General features: G+C 46.4%; 1 protein-coding gene across 1 annotated transcript in view; it reads right to left on the bottom strand.

Annotated features, from left to right (window-relative positions):
* LOC111922155 (uncharacterized) overlaps positions 1–16,869 on the bottom strand; it is a 130,503-nt gene that overhangs the window by 27,451 nt on the left and 86,183 nt on the right. The window lies entirely within an intron of this gene.

Genomic DNA, 16,869 nt, shown 5'->3' on the forward strand with positions numbered 1-16,869 from the left:
GGAGAAGTCTCCGGTGGGAGAGAGCCCAGGGTGCAGCAGGGGAACGACTCCTGTCCCTGAGCAGGGGGAAAAGCCCCGGGGGATGGAGTGACCATGGCCCCATTCCCTGTGTCCCTGCACTGCCGGGGGAGGAGGCACAGCTGGGAGGACGGAGGGGTGGGGGAAGCTGGTTTTAAGGGTCTTCCTTTACTTCTCATGATCCTACTCTGAGTTTTTGGAGTTTTCTGCCAGAAATCTCTCTCCTCCCCCACTCATCCACAGGGATTAGGGGCGGTTTTCCCTTTTTGGGGGAAATCCCAGTGATGCACTGTAATAAAGAATTGAGTAAATAAAAATTCGGAATAAGAAGTTTAAATAAAGTATGTATAATTATAACTAAATGTAAGTATGGAATAAGGAATTCTCCTCCCGGTCGAGATAGAATTCCTTTTCCAAAAATCACGAATTGCAAAAGAACCCCCCCAGATAACAGGTTTCAGCAGACTCATCAACTCGGAGGAAAGGACAGGACACAGGCCATCATAGAAACAAAAGAACCAGCCTAAAAGTCTACCTCCAGAGAAAGGCAACGCCCGGCCGATTTCGGCCGGAGACCATCAAGCAAGACAAAAGGGACGAGCCCCAGGAAGATGGTCGTTGCCAGAATCGAACACCACACCCGCCAAACCCATACTACAGAAACTCAATCAAGAAAGACAAAGAAGAGACTACTCCTCCGAGATATCCATCGGCGCTAGCCCGGATCTCTCAATCCCGCTGTGATGAAATATGTTAAAATACATACAGACTCACTTTGCATTTGAGGAGACTCTGCCCGGATACTTACTGACTCAATGTTCTAGGCCAGGAAATCCATTCACCAGACAATCAGGGACATTTGGTGAATGGAAACTGGTTGGAATTCTAGCCTGGGGACATAAAATCCCTATAAAAACCCAGGCCAGAGAACCCTCAGACGTGGATTTGGGAACACCTATACCTTGCGTATAGACCCTGTCCACCCAGCGCTGCGCTGTCCATTTATTGTGGTTTTTTCCTCACTGTTTGTTGCTTTATTAATTTATAATAAATTAATCTTTGTTAATCTTTAATTTGCCGTTGCATTTATAACAGATTGGTGCCGTGACTCGGATCGGAAGAAACTGTGGGAGAATCTCGCTGTCCAGGGGGGTACCCCCGCTGATTTCAGCGGCCTAGGGAGCAGAGACCCTCCGCAGTTCGCTCCGATTGCCGAACCAAATTTAGGCTGAGGAAAAACCATAATAAAAAGGGGAACGGATCCAGAGAGCTCAGGAAGGCGGGGAGCCTTCGGGAAAGCCACGGCTTGGTAGCTCATAAAAAGTCATACGTGCACGAAGACGCCCTCGCAGGAAAATTGCTGTAAGTACTGTGAGGTTGAGCGGGTGATCGGGCGAGTTTGTGAGAGACGTGACCTGGTCACGAAGCGAGTGTGGACTTCAAGGCCGCGTTTCCATCCTCCCGCGAGGGAATTGGCCGGCCGCGAAGGAAGCGATTCTGTGTGAAAGGGTCTCTCTTTCCTTACTCATAAAGCCTGAGGCTAAAGGGAGTCTCAGGGGACCGATCAAAGGGGGCTGAGAGAGGAAGGGACGTCCAGTCGAGCTCTGGAACTGGTAAACTCTCTCAGCCAAAAGATTTAGAAAGTCGGAACATCGAGAAAACCCCGGTACAGCTAACCGAGAGGTAAGTATTGGTGCGATCTAGGACTTTCAGACGAAGAAAAAAGACGAACACAACGCAGAGCAGGTAAGAATCGTAAGAAAATGGGACAGAGAAAAAGTAGAACGCAGAAACTAGATAACGAGAAAAGCCCATCAGAGGAATCAAAACAAATGCTAGACATCCCACCAGAGAGTCCTTTAGGGTGGATGTTGAGAAATTGGGAAATTTATCCCGAGAAACGAGGAAAATCTAAGGCAAAAATGATTTATTACTGTGCCGAGATCTGGGGAGGACAGGAATTGAGAAACTGTCTCACTTGGCCAGTATTGGGAACATTTGATAAATGGACGTGCAGGGAATTACTCGCACACGTAGAGAAAAAGGTCTCGTCAGACGGCGAGGAGAAAGAGTATGCCAAACTCTGGTTAAATACCAGAGTGCGGCTGTTTCCAGTGAAACAGAAAAACGAACATAAGACAGAGACCTGGGAACCCCTGGATCACTTACCCCCTCCATACCGCGGGCCAGTAGAGCCTCCGATGATGGACCAAGTAGTACCATCAGCACCCGAGGGTTCCATGGGGCAACTAGCAGAAGCACGCTCCCCTCAACCACCGGGAGTAGTGCCAGAAACCCTCACTACCCCCCCCACCTGCAGAAAACCCAGCCACCGCACCCTCTTTGGAGTCGGTGTTGGCGCAAGGATGGGGCTTACCCCCTCCACAAATCCCGGTCCGGCCACCACAGCTGGGACCACCGAAAGTATCAGAAGGGAACCCTCTGAGTCACTTAGCTGCGGCAGACCTCCCGCCAGCAATGAGGGGAAACCCTCCCGCAAACTCCAGTTCCCCTCCTGCAAGCAGGACTCGGTGGAAATCAAAAATAGGGAATGGAGAATGGGGAGAGACAGAAAATGGGCACCGAATGTTCCCTCTCAGGGAAGTGCCAACCGCCCCCGGAGTAATTGGATTTGTAAACGTGCCCCTTAACTCAGGGGATGTACGAGCATTCAGAAAAGAAATGGGGCGACTGCTAGATGACCCATTTGGAGTGGCCGAAAGATTAGACGATTTTCTAGGAAGTAGTATTTACACCTACGAAGATCTCATGGCCATCCTGAGATCCCTGTTTAGCCAGGAGGAGAGAGAAATGATTAAACAGGCGGGCATCAGGGATTGGGAAAGGCGGCACCCGCAGGGAACACCCGGTGACCAAAAGTGGCCGAGCGTGAGCCCGAGTTGGAGCGCCCAGACCGAAGAAGGGAGAAGAAGCATGATGGATTTGAGGAATATCATCATGCAAGGAATAAGAGAGGCGGTCCCCAGAGGACAGAACATTAGCAAAGTATTTGGGGAATGTCAGGGAAAAGAGGAATCCCCTACCGAATGGGTAGAAAGGCTGCGGAGAAGTCTGCAGATTTACTCCGGGACTGATCCCAGTTCTCCGGTGGGGGAGGTCCTGCTGAAAACGCAGTTTGTGGCTAAATCATGGGAGGACATTAGGAAGAAACTTGAGAAAATTGATGGATGGCAGGAGAAGAGTCTCCAAGAGCTTCTAAGGGAAGCTCAGAAGGTTTATATGAGGAGAGAAGACGAAAAACAGAAACTTCAAGCCAAAATATTAGTGGCTGCAGTAAAAGAAGTTCAAAAACACGAACAGAAACAGGGTAAACCGATACCTAAAAAACAAAAAGGATCCCAAAAGGAGGAAACTCCTCCTCGAAAGGATCTTCCTGAGTGCTTCTACTGTAAGAAAGTAGGACACATAAAAAAGGATTGCAGGAAACGAATAAAAGATGAACAAATATTTAAAGAAGATTAGGGAAGTCTTGGGCTCTTTCAAATGGGGACAGTAACAGCAAAGGAGCCCTTGATAAAATTGAAGGTAGGTCCCCACCGCCAGGAAATGAGTTTCCTGGTTGATACCGGGGCTGAGAGAAGCACCCTGCAGAAGTTGCCCATAGGGTGTGAAACGAGTAAAGAAAAAGTAATTGTAATTGGCGCAAAAGGAGATCCATTTAAAGTCTCGGTAATCAAGGAGGTGGAAATCGAGTCAGAAAATAAGATATGTTTAGGAAATTTGTTGCTTGTAGAAGAAGCCGACTACAATCTATTGGGAAGAGATATCATCATAGCTTTAGGAATAAATATCATTGTGAAAAATTCAGAATTAGTAGTGAAGGTGTTGCATTTAACTTCAAAAGATGAAAAGGAAATTGACCCCCGAGTATGGCACTCAAAGGGGGAAGTGGGAAAATTAGATATTGCTCCCATCAAAATTGAAATTGAAAATCCAGAGAATCCGATAAGGATCCGACAATACCCCATCCCAGCCGAAGGGAGGAAGGGTTTGAAATTAATAATTGACGAGCTGCTTAAAGGAGGCACGCTCGAGCCCTGCATGTCCCCACATAACACCCCCATCCTGGCAGTAAAGAAAGCCGATGGGAACTTCCGATTGGTTCAGGACTTGAGAGCTGTAAATGCTAGAACCCGAACCAGGTTTCCGGTGGTAGCAAATCCTTACACTTTACTAAACAGACTCTCACCAGAGGATGTATGGTATAGTGTAATTGATTTAAAAGATGCTTTCTGGACATGTCCTCTGGATGAAGGGAGTAGGGATTTTTTCGCTTTCCAGTGGGAGGACCCAGATACCAATCGAAATCAGCAATTGTGGTGGACGGTCCTTCCACAAGGATTCGTTGAATCTCCGAACTTGTTCGGACAAGCCTTAGAGCAGCTACTCACTCAGTTCACTCCAGAGGAAGGGACAAAACTATTACAATATGTAGACAATTTGCTAATCGCCGGAATCACGGAGGAGCAGGTGAAGAAATGTACCATTTCCCTGCTGAATTTTCTGGGACAAAAGGGGTTGAAAGTGTCTAAATCCAAGTTGCAATTCACCGAGCCCGAAGTAAAATATCTTGGACATTGGATATCACAAGGGAAAAAGAAATTAGATCCCGAGAGGGTGGTGGGAATCCTTGAACTTCCTGCCCCACAAACCAAGAGACAAATTAGGCAATTTTTAGGGCTCATGGGATATTGCAGACAGTGGATTGAGGGATACAGTGAAAAGGTGAAATTTCTGTATGAAAGGCTAAATACAGATCGATTAAAATGGACAGGACAAGACGAAATTAAATTTCAAGAACTAAAGAATGCCCTTGTCACTGCTCCAGTTCTAACATTACCAGACATCAGAAAAGAGTTTCAACTGTTTGTCGACATAAGTGGACAAACAGCACAGGGAGTTTTAACCCAGGAATGGGCAGAAAAGAAGAAACCCATAGGGTTTTTGTCCAAAATCCTAGATCCAGTCAGTCGGGGCTGGCCTACGTGTCTGCAAGCAATTGTGGCAGTAGCACTGTTGGTTGGGGAAGCCAAAAAGGTAACGTTTGGAGCTCCCCTGATAGTTTATACTCCACATGATGTAAGAAATATCTTACAACAAAAAGCAGAGAAATGGTTGACCGATTCAAGGCTTCTGAAATATGAAGCCATGTTAATCAGTTCGCCAGGATTGGAATTAAGGACAACCTCTGCACAAAACCCTGCGCAATTTTTGTACGGGGAACCAACGGGAAAGCTACTACATAATTGTATTGAAGCAGTGGAATTACAAACTAAAGTAAGACCCGATCTGGAGGATCAGGAATTGGAAGGAGGAGAAAAATGGTTTATCGATGGTTCCTCGAGAATGATGGAGGGAAAACGTAAATCGGGTTATGCCATCATAAATGGTATAACAGGACAGACTGTAGAATCGGGTCCCCTAAAAGCAAATTGGTCAGCACAGGCTTGTGAACTTTTTGCTCTCCTAAAAGCCCTCAAAGGCTTGAAGGGAAAAAGGGGAACCATCTATACCGATTCAAGATATGCATTTGGGATAGTGCATACCTTCGGGAAAATTTGGGAAGAAAGGGGTCTGATCAACACTAAAGGAAAAGGATTGGTACATGAGGAAATAATTAGACAAATTTTAGAAGCGGTCAGGGAGCCACTGGAGATATCTGTGGTTCATGTAAAAGGACACCAGACCGGACGACAATTCCATACAAGGGGAAACAATTTAGCGGATAAAGAGGCGAAAAGAGCGGCATTGTTGACCGTAAGTATTTCTGAGCTAGTCCCAAGGGAACCCCCAGAGGTTTCAGTGCTTCCTTCAGAAAAGGAGCAGGAAGACTTCAAAAAGGTAGGGGGACATTTCAAAGAGGGTAAATGGTGGTTACCCGACGGGAGGGAGTTGGTCCCGAAGGGGATAGCGAAAGGAATACTCAAAAGACTACATGCACAAACCCATTGGGGAACCAGGGCATTAGCTGAACAATTTTTAAAATTCTTCGGGTGTAAGGGAATCTTCGAGCTTGCAAAACAAGAGGTACAGGGATGTGTGATATGCCAAAAGGTAAACAGAGCGAATTTTCGGCAAACCAATTGGGGAGGTCGGCCAATCTCATACCGACCATTTGAAAGAATCCAAGTGGATTTCACGGAATTACCGAAAATTGGCAGAAATAAATATTTGTTAGTTATAGTAGATAAATTGACACATTGGGTAGAGGCTTTTCCCAGAGCTAAGGCCACGGCTCAAACAGTGTCTAAAATTCTACTGGAGGAAATAATTCCTAGATATGGTATTATAGACCATATTGATTCGGATCAGGGTACACATTTCACCTCAAAAATTATCAAACAGTTGTCCGATGCGTTAGGGATCAGATGGCAATATCATACTCCTTGGCACCCTCAGAGCTCGGGGCAAGTGGAAAGAATGAATCAGACATTGAAGTCACAAATATCCAAATTGACAATTGAAACAAAAATGTCCTGGGTCAAATGTCTCCCCTTGGCATTGTTGAATATAAGAACCATGCCGAACTCAGAAACAGGGCTGTCCCCCTTTGAAATGTTGTATGGAATGCCGTACAAGCATGGTATGCCGGTTGAACATCTTCAAACAGAGGATGTTCAACTCCAACCTTATCTCATTTCTATAAATAAAAACTTACAGGAGTTAAGGAGAAGAGGATTGATTCCTCAAAGCAGCACGTTGGGATTTCCGATCCACCAAATTCAACCAGGGGACAAGGTACTGATCAAAGTGTGGAAAGAGCAACCCCTCAGTCCTCACTGGGAAGGACCATTCCTCGTCCTCCTGACTACAGACACCGCGGTTCGTACAGCTGAAAAGGGCTGGACACACTCTTCCCGAGTGAAGAAAGTTTCGGTTCGCGACTCCCCCGAGGGGAAAATTGTAACCCCTCCGGGAGAATTGAAAATCAGGCTTCAGCGGAACAACAAATGAGCAACGAAGACAGGATAAGTTGCACCAATTTTGAATGTTATTGTTTTCCTTTTGTACATTTTAAGTGTGCATATTGTAAACAAACGTGGGTGACTCATTGTTTGGGAGGGCAAAAACCGAGAGGGTTGTGTGCCGCGTGTTACAAAGAGGAATTAGAACAGACCAACCTTTTTCTAGCACTTGCTACCCGGGTGGGTATCTTGGAACTCGACTCTCCTGAGTGGTTCCGATTTTTTCAAAAAGGATTACGAGGCCATTTGGACTGTAAAGCGGAACCTCTAATAATAGAGTGCCGCCGAAACGTAAAGGTACCGTGCAGGAGCGGCACGATCAAGGCATCTCGGTGGGCAACCTTTAAAAGGAGGTTTGCCATCAGAACGTCAAGGGCCCCTGAAGACAGTCCTTGCTGCCGAGAAGATGGTTATCCCCGCCGTATGTTCTTGTACGGGCGGAGGGAATGGCAGAGGGATGCGATTGTGGGGAATCCTGACGATCCTGAACCTAGCCATGTGCTGGACCGAGAGAACGGGCCCCGAGGCGCCTCCGGGGACGACCTCCCTGGGGAAGTGTGAGCAGTGCCCAACTGCCACGCAAACCGAGCCATTGATCACTTGCCCTCCGGAATTGCACGCAGGAGAATGTTGGGCAAACGGTACCCAAATGGACCTATGTAAGCTGGAAGGAAAAATTTGGTGCTCCACCCCGGGGATAGGTACTGGAAAAAGGCAACCCCATAACACAGGGGAAAAAGAGGTCCAAGCGACCCACCTACGAAATAAGAGAGATATAGGAGGGGTTTCCCCAATCTCGGTCTGCGGGCAGTGTAATAAAACTGTCTGGATTGGAGGAAAGAAACAGTCGACGTTCATTGCGTACCACAGAGTCAACCCCTTGTGTTACAATAAAGCAAACTTAAAATATTGTGCCATGGGGGGGAAATTGTACTGGGAAGGGAAGAACCTGAAACATGAAACGAAAGTGTCATTCAGTAATGAGCCGATAGTTTTAGATTTACTGAAAAATGACGATGATAGAGTGTGTCTGCAGTTTGATCAGGTGATCTGTTTCGCAAAAGACGAGGATGGTTCAGACCCTGAAAATAAAATAAAACAATTAACTCTTGAACTAAAAAGGCAGGAAATGGAAAATAAGAAAAAAAGACTCGAACAAGAGAGGTTAAACTCTCTCAGTGAGCAATACAAACAACTAGAAAAACAATACGATAATTGGAAGCTACCTAGCCCTAATCAGAATCTATTCATAGATCTGATGCAGGAAATAGCTACCGAATTGGGATTGACTAATTGTTGGATATGTGGTGGCCTGAAATCAGCCGAAAGATGGCCATGGAAGGGAGAAGGATTAACCCCAGAACAATTACTTAAGTGGACAGGATTAAAATTATCCAAAACAACCCGGCGACCAGAGGGGTGGGTGATTGACAAAAGAATCATTGGAACTTTTTGTGTCAGTCGGGAAGGAAGGGAATTCACCGAGCTAGTTGGTTACACCCCGTGTGTAAAAACTCTCTCGGTAAATTCAGATAAAAAGACAAAAATTTGGCAGCCGGAATCACCCGAGGGCTATTGGAGCCAATCTCGGTGTCCTGGGGTGACTTTATGATACTGGTATCCCCAATCGTCTGGTTTATGTTATATATTAAGTCCTGCACCTTTAAGACTGTCTTTGAAAGCAAGAGAGGGGAAAGAAGAAGCGCGCAGTGTGTTAAGGAAAACATCACTCCCACGCACCCCGCTCCTGGACTGTGGTGTCTGCAGCACGGACAGACAGCGGGACAGAGCTTCTCTCTGACTTTTAGTTAGTTTTAGCTAGCTGAGGCAGAGGAGTTCCCTGGACCCTTGTTTTTTTTTCAATTTTCTTGGATCTGTGCAAGCCTGCTCTGGACTGAACACCCAGCCAAACCCCGGGAGCTCACGCCTGTGGCCCACCGGGGCCTGGGCCTCGGCACTTTTCCAGCGCCAGAGGGACTGATAAGAACCTGAGTGAGCCGAGCTGCACCACATGAAAAAAGACTTTTCTTCCTAGACTTACCATCCCATCGAACAGCAAGAAGTTTTATTATTTAATAATTTTATTATTTAATATTACTCAATTTCTGTTAAATAAACAGCTTTTTCCACTTCTCTCCACGGAATTTCTTTTTTTTCCCTTTTCCCGGACCCGTTGGTGGAGAGGGGCATTTCCCTGTGGAGATCCCCATTTGGAGTTTTCCTTCCTGATTTGCCCTAAACTAGGACAAATACAGTTTTTGGCGCCCGAATGTGGGGCAAGAGAAAGTGGAAAAACCTGTACTGATTGTTGGTTGTATTTATTCTGTATTGGGATAAAGCAGTCTGTAGTCATGTTGTTTGGATACATAATGTCTCTTGGGGTGGAGACCTTCATGTGGACCTGGTCCCTAAAAGTTTTTGAGGTTTTAATACCTGTCTTTGCCCTCTTTCACAGTAGAGGGGAACGAATTAGAATAGTTATTGTGCTGAGCTCAGTGATACTGATTTATAGTAAGTTTATAGAACTACTGAAGTTTCTGTCAGGTATGTTTGGCTCATGGTTTCTTCGCCCGACCCTGCCTCCCAGTCCTAGTGGCACATTTTGGGAGTTTATTGGTAATTGCACCCAGTTTGTTAGAGGAAGACCAGGGGATGAGGCGTTTCAGCCTTTTCTTCCCTTCTTCTCCTTTGAATCTGTTATGTCCCTCTTTGAGAATACCCAGTTTCCCCTGAGTGTTAAGGATACCACTTTCCTGGTAGTACAGCTGGCTCAGCTGTTAAGCTTCCTCTATATAGTCTGCGGCTTCTATAGGATGAGGGCTGAGATATCCAGAAGAGCCAATGAGACCCCTGCCCCAGAAGTAGACTCAGGTGTGGGAAATCCTGAGTGGTGTAGAGAGTGAGAGAGAATTGGCCGAACTCTGAAAGAATTTTCTGATCCCCCAGCCTGAGAATTTTCACGTGAACAAATTCAGAACCCAGATGAAGTAGAGAAATATCTGGAAGAGAATTGCTGTGATGATTCTAAAAAGAAAAATATCATTGCAATAAGCTGGGCCCTAGCGTATGCTTATCGCACGGTGCTAGATACTGTAGGGCAGGCAGATAAATCAGCAGCTACCCCAGTGACTCAGGCTAAACCAGACAGTGAGCCTAAGCCAGCAGCCAAACCAGACAGTGAGCCTAAGCCAGTGTCTGTTGCTCCTGCCACGAGAGGCATGAAATTCAAAACCAAAACCGATCGGCCAGTAGATGATGATAATGGTGATGCGGGGGAAAGACCCTCAAGACCAGCAACTGACACAAAATCAGAAGGCACTGGTGAACCTTTCTCCCTGAAAGACCTTCGTGGCCTGAGAAAAGATTACACTCGACGACCTGATGAATCTATAATTAGTTGGTTAGTCCGTCTGTGGGATGCTGCAGGTGAGGCTACAGTTCTGGATGGCACTGAAGCGAGGCATCTGGGATCCCTGTCACATGATCCGGTTATTGACCAGGAGATGATGAGGGGGGCTGACCCTTATAGTCTCTGGGAACGAGTCCTAAGAAGTGTGGCACAAAAATATCTGTGTGCAGACGATCTCTATATACAGCAAACTCGTTAGAAAACCATAGAACAAGGAATTCAGCGCTTGAGAAAAATGGCAATAGTAGAGATTGTCTTTGTGAGTGACTTAGGTACTAGAAATCCAGACTTGGTGCCATGCACATCTGTGATGTGGCGAAAACTTGTTCGACTTGGGCCACAAGAATACGCTTCTGCTTTAGCAACAATAAAGCGGGATGACCGAAAAGAGACTGTGCTAGATATGGCGAAGAAGCTTCGAGCATATGCAAATACCGTGCATGGCCCCATGCAGGCAACAATTGCAGCTATAAAAACACGTATGCAAAACTTCCACGACAAAATAGAGGAGACTCTCAAGAAACTCAAGGAAGACCTTCTTCCAGTCTCAGCAGTACAGACCAGGAGCCCTGGTACTCAACGCAGAAGTTCCCCAGATAGAGAGAAAAAGCTACGAGCTGAGCTGTGGTTTTTCCTACGTGACTGTGGAGAAAACATGAAAAGATAGGATGGTAAATCTACTGCTGCTCTGGCAAAACGGATGCTTGAACTGAAAGACAGCAAGACTCAGGGGGAATACTCCACCAAAAAGAAAGCCGCTCCAGTAGCCTGTAGTCAAACTGACAAGTATGATGATAACCAAGTTTAGAGGGGCCCTGCCTCTAGCCAGGTAGAGGCTAGAGAAAACCGTGTCTTTTGGACTGTGTAGATTCGTTGGCCTGGCACATCAGAACCACGAAAATATGAGGCCTTGGTTGACACTGGTGCACAGTGTACCCTAATCCCATCAAGATATGTAGGGGCAGAATCTGTTTCTATTGCTGGTGTGACAGGGAGATCACAGGACTTTACTTTAGTGGAAGCTGATGTGAGCCTGACTGGAAATGAGTGGAAGAAGCACCCCATTGTGACTAGCCCAGAGGCCCCCTGCATTTTAGGCATAGACTACCTCCGAAGCGGGTATTTTAAGGACCCAAAGAGGCTTAGGTGGGCATTTAAGATAACAGCTATAGAGACAGAGAGCATCAAGCAATTGAACACTTTGCCTGGACTGTCAGAGAACCCATCTGTAGTAAGACTCCTGAAAGTAGAAGAACAGCGAGTACCAATTGCCACCTCGACGGTGCACCGCCGGCAGTATAAGACAAATCGAGATGCTGTGATCCCCATCCACAAGATGATCCGAGAACTGGAGAGCCAAGGGGTGGTCAGCAAAACTCACTCACCCTTCAACAGCCCCATCTGGCCTGTGCGTAAATCTGCAGGAGAATGGAGATTGACTGTGGACTATCGTGCATTGAATGAAGTGACTCCACCTCTGAGCGCTGCTGTGCCGGATATGTTGGAGCTCCAGTACGAGCTGGAGTCCAAGGCAGCGAAGTGGTACGCCACTATTGACATTGCCAATGCATTTTTCTCCATTCCCCTGGCAGCAGAATGCAGGCCTCAGTTTGCCTTCACGTGGAGGGGAGTGCAGTACACCTGGAACCGACTGCCCCAGGGGTGGAAGCACAGCCCCACCATTTGCCATGGACTGATCCAGGCTGCCCTGGAAAAGAGTGAGGCTCCAGAACATCTGCAGTACATTGATGACATCATTGTTTGGAGAAAGACAGCTGAAGAGGTCTTTGAGAAAAGAGAGAAAATCATCCAGGTTCTCCTGAAAGCCGGTTTTGCCATCAAGAAGAGCAAAGTTAAAGGACCAGCTCGTGAGATTCAGTTCCTGAAGGTAAAGTGGCAAGATAGACGGCGTCAGATTCCCACTGAGGTCGTCAATAAGATCACAGCAATGTCTCCACCCACTAGCAAGAAAGAAACGCAAGCTTTCCTAGGTGCCATAGGTTTTTAGAAGATGCACATTCCTGAGTACAGCCAGATTGTGAGCCCTCTTTACCTGGTCACCCGCAAAAAGAACACTTTCCAGTGGAGCCCTGAACAACAACAAGCCTTTACTCAGATCAAACAGGAGATCGCTCATGCAGTAGCCCTTGGCCCAGTCAGAACAGAACCAGATGTGAAGAACGTGCTCTACTCTGCAGCCGGGAGCCACGGTCTGTCCTAGAGCCTCTGGCAGAAAGTGCCTGGGGAGACTCGAGGCCGACCACTGAGATTCTGGAGCCGAAGTTACAGAGGGTCTGAAGCCAACTACACTCCCACAGAAAAAGAAATTTTAGCAGCCTATGAAAGAGTTCAAGCCGCCTCAGAAGTGATTAGCACAGAAGCACAACTCCTCCTGGCACCCCGACTGCCAGTGCTAGGGTAGATGTTTAAAAGAAAGGTTCCTGCTACCCACCACGCCACTGACGCTACATAGAGCAAGTGAATCGCCCTCATCACGCAGCGCGCCCGTATTGGAAACCCGAATCGCCCTGGGATTTTAGAGATAATTACAAACTGGCCGGAAGGTGAAAACTTTGGTCTCACTGATGAAGAAGAGCAGGAACAAGTGACACGGGCTGAAGAAGCTCCACCGTACAACCAACTGCCAGCAGAAGAAGCACGCTATGCTCTGTTTACTGATGGTTCCTGTCGCATCGTAGGGATGAACCGGAAGTGAAAAGCAGCCGTATGGAGCCCCACACGACAGGTCGCAGAGGCCACTGAAAGAGAAAGTAAATCAAGCCAACTTGCTGAACTCAAAGCTGTTCAACTGGCCCTGGACATTGCTGAAAGAGAGAAGTGGCCAAAGCTCTACCTCTACACGGATTCATGGATGGTAGCCAATGCTCTGTGGAGATAGCTGGAAAAGTGGAAAAGGGCCAACTGGCAACGCAGAAAAAAAGCCAATCTGGGCTGCTGATGAGTGGAAAGACATCGCCACCAGGGTAGAGAAACTGTCTGTGAGGGTCCGTCATGTAGATGCCCATGTCCCCAAGAGCAGGGCTAATGAAGAGCACCTAAACAATGAGCAGGTAGATCAGGCTGCAAAGATAGAAGTGTCAAAGATAGACTTAGATTAGCAACACAAGAGAGAGTTGTTCCTAGCTCGATAAGCCCATGACGCCTCAGACCATCAGGGTAAAGATGACACCTATAAGTGAGCACGAGACCGAAGGGTGGATCTAACCATGGACAGTATTTCTCAAGTTATCCATGACTGTGAGACGTGTGCCACAATCAAACAGGCCAAGCGGTTGAAACCGCTATGGTACGGTGAGCGTTGGTCCAAATATAGATATAGGGAAGCCTGGCAGATTGACTACATCACACTGCCCCAAACCCGCCAAGGCAAGCGCTACGTGCTCACAATGGTAGAAGCCACCACTGAATAGTTAGAAACCTACCCTGTGCCTCATGCTACAGCACGTAACACCATCCTGAGACTTGAAAAGCAAGTCCTTTAGAGGCATGGTACCCCTGAGAAGATTGAGTCAGACAATGAGACTCATTTCAAGAACAGCCTTATAAACAGCTGGGCTAGAGAACATGGCATTGAGTGAGTGTACCATATCCCTTACCATGCACCTGCTGCAGGAAAAGTAGAGAAGTACAATGGACTGTTAAAGACTACCTTGAAAGCGTTAAGTAGGAGATCTTTCAAAAATTGAGAGCAGCACCTAGCAAAGGCCACCTGGATAGTTAACACCCGAGGTTCCACCAATCGAGCAGGCCCAGCCCAATCCGAGCCCCTGCATAAAGTAGATGGAGACAAGGTCCCAGCAGTACATCTCAGAGGTTTGTTAAGAAAGACAGTTTGGATCAATTCTACTTCGAGTACAGACAAACCCATTCGTGGAGTTGTTTTTGCTCAAAGACCGAGTTGCACATAGTGGATAATGAAGAAAGATGGAACAACACAATGTATACCTCAGAGAGATCTAATGGTTGAGTGAAGATTATGAATAAATGCCCTTGTCTGTATATAATGTATGTGTTGTAGAGTTAAAATATATATATATATATATTGATTTTGATAATAAGTTGACGATATGGGGATAAGGGGTAGAATGTCCTGGGGTGACTTTATGATACTGGTATCCCCAATCGTCTGGTTTATGTTATATATTAAGTCCTGCACCTTTAAGACTGTCTTTGAAAGCAAGAGAGGGGAAAGAAGAAGCGCGCAGTGTGTTAAGGAAAACATCACTCCCACGCACCCCGCTCCTGGACTGTGGTGTCTGCAGCACGGACAGACAGCGGGACAGAGCTTCTCTCTGACTTTTAGTTAGTTTTAGCTAGCTGAGGCAGAGGAGTTCCCTGGACCCTTGTTTTTTTTTCAATTTTCTTGGATCTGTGCAAGCCTGCTCTGGACTGAACACCCAGCCAAACCCCGGGAGCTCACGCCTGTGGCCCACCGGGGCCTGGGCCTCGGCACTTTTCCAGCGCCAGAGGGACTGATAAGAACCTGAGTGAGCCGAGCTGCACCACATGAAAAAAGACTTTTCTTCCTAGACTTACCATCCCATCGAACAGCAAGAAGTTTTATTATTTAATAATTTTATTATTTAATATTACTCAATTTCTGTTAAATAAACAGCTTTTTCCACTTCTCTCCACGGAATTTCTTTTTTTTCCCTTTTCCCGGACCCGTTAGTGGAGAAGGGCATTTCCCTGTGGAGATCCCCATTTGGAGTTTTCCTTCCTGATTTGCCCTAAACTAGGACACTCGGGAAAATAATTGCGAATGGATAGATCTAATTGGTTTATGTTGGAACAAACAGGACGGGGCAAATCCCTTCCATGCCTTTCTCGGCCTGAGGGAATATTGGGAGGACCCGGCAAAACTTAACAGAGATTGGAAGGCACCGGATGGGATTTACTGGATATGCGGAAAGAAAGCATACAGTGAATTGCCCAGAAATTGGAAAGGGTCATGCACACTCGGAATAATTCGGCCTTTCTTCTTTACACTACCTAAAGATGAAAGCAGGTCTTTAGGTGCTCCCCTCTTTGAAACCCTAGCCCGACAAAAGAGGGAATTGAAACGGGAACTACCAATAGCCGGAGGTAACCACCAGTGGAAGGGGGAGGAATGGCCCGCCGAAAGAATCATACAATATTATGGACCGGCAACATGGGCAAATGATGGCAGTTGGGGATACAGGACCCCAATCTACCTCCTCAATCGGCTCATTAGGTTACAGGCTGTGGTAGAAGTTGTTTCAAACCACACTTCAGAAGCCCTGGAACTCCTAGCAAAACAACATTCTCAGATGAGAGCCTTTGTCTACCAAAACAGACTCGCTCTCGACTATTTGCTAGCTGAGGAGGGAGGAGTGTGTGGCAGATATAACGAGTCAGAGTGTTGCATGGAGATAGATGACTTCGGAGAAACTATAAAGGGTCTAGCCGCTGAAATAAAGAAAGTAGCCCATGTACCCGTCCAGAAGTGGAATTCGATTTTACAAGCCTCTTGGTGGGATCAAATTTTTGGGCAAGGGGCATGGTGGAAAAAGCTAGTATTCTTTATAGGATGTTCTATTGCCGGAGTCATCTTCCTACCCTGCCTGATTCCTTGTCTGATCAGACTGATACATTCTATCGTTCAAGGAATGCAGATTGCCTCTCTCCCAATAGACCCAGAAAAGGCACAAGGAAACACTACCCTTCTTTCAAAAATCATGAAGTTAGAAGAAGAAAAAGAGAATAGAAATGCGGTTAAGGCATTGAGGGAATTTGAAAATAAACATATGTTGTCCACGGAAAACATAGAAGAGTTAGACCAAGAGGAAAACGACATTATTTAACCTGATATTCCTCTGAAAAAGTATGAAAACACGAATTTTTAATGTGTTCAAATTATTAGGTGGGGGACTGTAATAAAGAATTGAGTAAATAAAAATTCGGAATAAGAAGTTTAAATAAAGTATGTATAATTATAACTAAATGTAAGTATGGAATAAGGAATTCTCCTCCCGGTCGAGGTAGAATTCCTTTTCCAAAAATCACGAATTGCAAAAGAACCCCCCCAGATAACAGGTTTCAGCAGACTCATCAACTCGGAGGAAAAGACAGGACACAGGCCATCATAGAAACAAAAGAACCAGCCTAAAAGTCTACCTCCAGAGAAAGGCAACGCCCGGCCGATTTCGGCCGGAGACCATCAAGCAAGACAAAAGGGACGAGCCCCAGGAAGATGGTCGTTGCCAGAATCGAACACCACACCTGCCAAACCCATACTACAGAAACTCAATCAAGAAAGACAAAGAAGAGACTACTCCTCCGAGATATCCATCGGCGCTAGCCCGGATCTCTCAATCCCGCTGTGATGAAATATGTTAAAATACATACAGACTCACTTTGCATTTGAGGAGACTCTGCCCGGATACTTACTGACTCAATGTTCTAGGCCAGGAA

The sequence above is a fragment of the Cyanistes caeruleus genome, unplaced genomic scaffold, assembly GCF_971803275.1.
Source record: "Cyanistes caeruleus unplaced genomic scaffold, bCyaCae1.hap1.1 HAP1_SCAFFOLD_65, whole genome shotgun sequence".
Classification (NCBI taxonomy): Eukaryota; Metazoa; Chordata; class Aves; order Passeriformes; family Paridae; genus Cyanistes; species Cyanistes caeruleus.